The sequence below is a fragment of the Trematomus bernacchii genome, unplaced genomic scaffold (assembly GCF_902827165.1).
Source record: "Trematomus bernacchii unplaced genomic scaffold, fTreBer1.1, whole genome shotgun sequence".
Classification (NCBI taxonomy): domain Eukaryota; kingdom Metazoa; phylum Chordata; class Actinopteri; order Perciformes; family Nototheniidae; genus Trematomus; species Trematomus bernacchii.
Window position 1 is genome coordinate 3,091,653 of NW_022987387.1, and position 6,000 is coordinate 3,097,652.

The window sequence follows — 6,000 nt, forward strand, 5'->3', positions numbered from 1 at the left end:
TTATAACATGAAATTCACATATTTAACAATGAAATCTTCAAATTAATACAAATGTAGCAATAAAGTGAAAGTCAAAATGTGTTAAAATGTTGTTTTTTTTACTATAATAGGATAGTCAATACCTGTGTTTTTTCAGTTTATCAATGTAAAGTAGTGGTTAAATTAAGCAAAATTACAAAATATTTCTTTCTTTACTCATATATTTTCTTGCAATTATAAATTTTTTGAATGAGTATTAACAGTATTTGTTATGTATTTGACAGTGATATATAGCCATAACAAAAGTATTTTTTAGTAAAATTACAGAAAATGCAGCTAATTTTGCCAACAGAAAATCATTTATTTTTACGGTTAGTTTTGTTAAATTCGCATTTAAAAACTGCTAAAAAACTGCTAAATAATGTATTCCATTTCTACAGTTTTTTTTTGTTAACCTGTTAAGCCCTGAGCCTGTTTTTCAGGTCTCGGGCTCGAAAATGACATTCCCAGAACAAATGACCATATCTTCCCTTCTAAAAGGGTTAAATTAATAATATTTTTTCTCAAAGTAATGATAAACCTGTGAGTTGGATGTAGAAAAGTCCGAACAATATAGATGTTTTTTATTTTAAAGAAAATTCAGATTTTACATAGTAAAAAAACTGTAAATTATAGTGTCCGTCCAAACATTATTTTTTACTTATAGTGAAAACTACCCTTGGATGATGGGTTAGTAGACTAAAAGCTTTAGGAATCCAAAGTACAACATATAATAAGTACCCTGTATCAAGATTGATGCAAAACAAGTGACATTTGACCTTTTTAGAGAGGTTTAGCCAAAAACACTCTACCTCTGAGGTGATTTGGGTGGAAATGTTTTTTTCTTCATATCTCTGGCCCCCCTTTGTCGATTTTGATGGTTGACACCTCTTTCTGACCGTTAGAGCCAATAGAATCGAAGGGGGAGTCCCCCACACACACAAGTTGTGAAGAGAAAAGGAGGGGCTTTGCGCATGTAATTTTGCATTAGAGTGAAACTATCTCTAGCTTTGACATCTGGAAACGGAAAAGCAGTCTCAATGCTCATGGATTATCAGAAATCATTTCAAAGGGACCGAGACACATTGGATTAAGCTATGGATTAACTTCAGCAGCGTTTTTATCGTTTGAATGCCATTGAAGACCACTTTGGAGAGACTACAGAGCCAAGGTAAGCATGTTAGCATTTTTAGCTACCTAGCGCAGGGTTGCCAACTTTGGGTACCTGGCTGGAGTGAGATTTTGATATCATGGGTTTAATTCGGTTTAATTACACATATGCGCACGAAATGACTGCTATCGTGTCAGCAGCGAGACCTTAGCATATATATAGGATATATATACAATATATACAAATACACAATAATGGACACAGACTATAAAGGGCACACAGTTTCATTCACTAATGAAAGTCAAACATGTTTGTTTCCACTGTTTTATTGTGTGCCTGTCGCGATAAGCAATTAATTGACTTATCGTACGATAAATAAAAATGAACTCGATAACTTTTCTGACCTCGATAAATTGCCATTTACATGAGGATGTGACTAGCAGTTTGAAAGGATGTACTTGAATTATTATTATATATTATCATTATGTCAGTGGTCTAAAATGGTCATACAACGGTGCCGACAATATTATCGTTTATCGCAATAATTTCCGGGAAAATGTATCCAACAAAATTAATTATCGTGAGAGGCCTATACATGAAACACACACACACAAACAAATCTACAGACTTACTCCAAACTGCCAAATATATTAATTAACACACTCTCACTCTCATATACTCTTTGACTCTATTTTGGCCTAGTAGAACAATAAGCAGCAGACTTTTACTTTTTTATCATTTCTACTGGATCTTAGATCTGCAGTTGCAGTTGCGGCTCCAGAGTATTTTTGTTGGGTAATCTATGGTAGGGCTAACCCATACAGTGGTGGGGCTCAAGTCAGTATTTGCAATGTAATTACATACACGCTCCCCCCGACAGTGAAACGCCACGCGTGAGGTTTAGATTATTTCCCTGTCTCTCTCAATCCAAATTGAACTGTATGAAATAAAAAGGCACATTTGTCTTGTAGTAAATAAAAAGGGCGACCTGGAGCCAATCCTGCAATTTCCCCACAGGTGAAAGAGTTGACATGCTGAAAACCCAACCCCTGCAGGGGGGTCTGGGGGGATTCTCCCCCAGGAGATTTTTTTAAATACTAACATCAAATACACATTCTGGTACTCTCTTGAGAAGAAAAATAAATAAATCTATTACTACATATTTAAAAAAATGAATGCCATTTTAGTTTTGTGTGACTTTGTTCTGAAAGCTGAACCTGCTGCTCCTCACAGAGAGAAGAGGGAAGAGGCTGTGTGAATTACTTTACATTGTGGATAAGGGTGGATAGCCCCCATTGTTCTGTGTGTCAAAATGAAAGACAGCCCACACACCTATCAATGATCAAACCGTGGGGTCTTATTTCATTACGTGTTGATTTCTATCAACACGTAATGTTGTATCGATGATATGAGATGTACTACCGCAAAAGTATTCTCCGTCGGGACTTCCTGCAACAACACCACGCCGTTATCGTGATTCTGATTGGCCAGAAGACATTATCAAAGATGTTCTAATGAGAAGACGATCACTACGTGACAAAAGTTTTCAAAACCGTTTCTTGTCTTCGGTATTCTTGCTTTTGGCGTGAGAATAGTTTGGGCAGCGTGAGAGCGTGAGATTGAGAGTGAAAGCGTGTGTCACACGCCAGATGCGTGAGAGTTGGCAACCCTGACCTAGCGCCACCTGTTTTGATGTCTGTTTTTGTTTATAACATCGCAATTTCGTATAATTCAGTGATAATGAGGGTACCCTTCGATTCTGTGCACCTCACGATGTGAATCGATGTCATGGATGTGGAGAAAAATTAAATAATACGGTTTTGTGAGTGATTTTCGGTGCAGTAATCTGTTAGCATTTTTCGCTCGTTGCTAATTCAGAGGCTCAGTGTTAGCATTGTGGGTTTTCTTTTGAAAAAAAATAATAAATGATCAGTTAGATGAGTTTCTTCCCCTTACATGGATATAAAACATTCATAGTTTATTAAATGAACATGCCCTCAGACACTGTTTCCTGCAAGATGTTGCGGCAGTGCCCCGGTACCGGGGTCTCTCGGGCTTAACAAGTTAAAATTAGGGCTGTCAAGTTAACGCGTTAATAACGCGTTAACGCAAACAAAAATTAACGCCACTAATTATTTTAACGCGATTAACGCATGTGTATTTTTTGTCCTCGGCCGCCGTAGTTTCAGAGCGCATCGAGTGTAAAATACCATCGACAAGCTGATGCTGACAGCCCCGCTCCTGCCGCCCGCTTGTGGCAGACCACACTTCCACGCTCACTGGCAGGCCCGGACTGGCCATCGGGAGGACCGGGAGGGAGTGTGTATGTGTGGCGCGACTCGCGCGAGCGAGGCACACCTACGTGTTGTTGTTAGCATCTGGTGCTAGCTAGCTGCGCTAACGGATATAAGGAGCTGTTTCAATGACATTTCGCCGACAACTGCGCCGAGCACTTGACTTTATGCAGGTAGCCAGACAGTGGGACATTGTACGAAAAGTCAGCGCAACATTATTGCAGCGTCCAGGCAGCTCCCATTCGAGCATATATGCCTTGAGCTGCACATAGCTCAACGATCCATCACAGTGTCCACACACACACACACACACACACACACACACACACACACACACACACACACACACACACACACACACACACACACACACACACACACACAGTATTATTGTATGAGAGGTTCCAGGTTGAATTGAGGAGAATATTTGTAATGTTCAGGTTGTTGTGTTTAATATTCATGAGAATATTTGTCATTGTTCAAATGATAATAAACAAACATATAAAGCATATTTGTCCACTCATATGTTGATAAGAGTATTAAAAACTTGAAAGATATCCCTCTAAGGTACATTTAGAACAGATAAAAAATGTGCGATTAATTTGCGATTAATCGCGATTAACTATGGACTATCATGCGATTAATCGCGATTAAATATTTTAATCGACTGACAGCCCTAGTTAAAATACATGACACATTTCAATAAACCGTTTATTCTTGTAAATTGAATATGATTTCCTGTAATTATGAAATACAATAAAAAACTGTAATTTCTTTTGGGGATAAACTGTTTTTTTTTTTTACAGTGTAACTAAGGTAACTTCACTAAAAATCGATCCATGTTGCCGCTCGCATAAAGTTAGCTGAAGTTAACTAGCTGAAATTCTCATTATTTTTTTCTCACGCTGCGCCTCCCCTGAAGCTCTCTGGCGCCCCCCGGGGAGGCGCGCCTCACACTTTGAAAACCGCTGCTTTAGACAATACAATTACTGAGGAAGAGCTCCTGGCTAAAATCCAGGCCCTACAACCAAGTAAGGCCAGTGGTCCTGATGGCATTTTAAATGAAATGCTGAAATGTAGCAGCCATAAGTTCAACAATGCCATATTGAAACTATTCAACCTTTTCTGAGCATTGGACATTTCCCTGACATCTGGAGCAAATGAATCATCACACCAATATTTTAAAATGGAAATAAATTTGACCCAAACAATTACCGAGGCATATGTGTCAGCAGCAACCTGGGGAAGTCATTCTGCAGCATCCTAAACAGCCGACTGCAAGACTTCCTCAGTGAACATAATGTCCTGAGCAAGAGTCAGATAGGATATACACCACAACATCGGACTACAGACCATACCCTCCACACCCTCATTAATAAACATGTCCACCAAAATAAGAAGATTTTCTCTTGACTCAATGGCATAACGGTCTGTTCCTGTCACAGTCTGCTTTCTCACTCACCTAGTTTCTGCATTAACATTCCTTAGTCACCTGGTAGCCACACCCTGTCTCTCTCTCTCACTCTGTTACACCCATCAGCTCCAGTAGTATATAGGCCCACTTCACTCTCACCTCAGTGCCAGATCGTACTTTGCAGCATGCCAGTCTTTCCAGCATTACTTCCCAGATTGCTCTCCCGGTTCCGACCCTGCCTGTCCCTGACCTGCCTGCCTCGCCTGATTCCTGACCCTGCCTGTACCTGCGACTCCCGTCTTGCCTTCTCCTGGAACCCTCGCCTGTCCCCGACCAGCCCTTTGCCTACTACCTGCCTTTTCGTCTCCTACCAGTTATTGCCTTCAATAAAGCTGGTTACTGACTATCCCTGGTTTCCCCGTGTTCTGCATTTTGGTCCTCAGCTCGGTTGTGACAGAACGATCTGGCCAGAAATGGACCAAGCAAACACCGGGTCTCCTAGAGACCGCTTTGAGAGGGTTGAGGAAGCCATCCAAAGACAGGAGGTCACGATAGCTACCTTAGCTACCGAGACCCACCAGGCAACCTCAACCCAGGAACAAGCGCTGGCTTACCTGACCTCCCAGATGCAACAGATGGCCGCCACCGTACAACAGCTAGCCGCTAGCATGGCTGCTACCGTCCCTCCGCCTGCAGCTCCGATGTTCACTCCAGCCTCTGGACCGACTGGATACGCTCCGGAGCCTCGTGTGGGAACTCTGGAACGCTACGCTGGGGAGCCTGAGGGATGCAGTCCTTTTCTCACAAACTGTTCCATATTGTTTTCACTGCAGCCACACACCTTTGCCTCCGAGGCGGCTCGCGTAGCTTTCACCGTTAATCATTTGACGGGGAAAGCCCGTTTATGGGGTACTGCAGAGTGGGAGCAGCAGACTCCAGCCTGCGCCTCTTTTGCTGCTTTTTCCACGGAGATGCGGAAGGTGTTCGGTTCCGTTCGTCTGGGTCCCGATGCTGCCGGAGGTCTGCTGAGCTTGAGCCAGGGTTCCCGGCACGGTGGTGAATTACGCTATTGACTTCCGCACCAGCAGCCGCCGCAGTAGCTGGAACGAGCCGGCGCAATGTGACGCATATCTGAGAGGATTAGCGGATTATATGAGAGATGA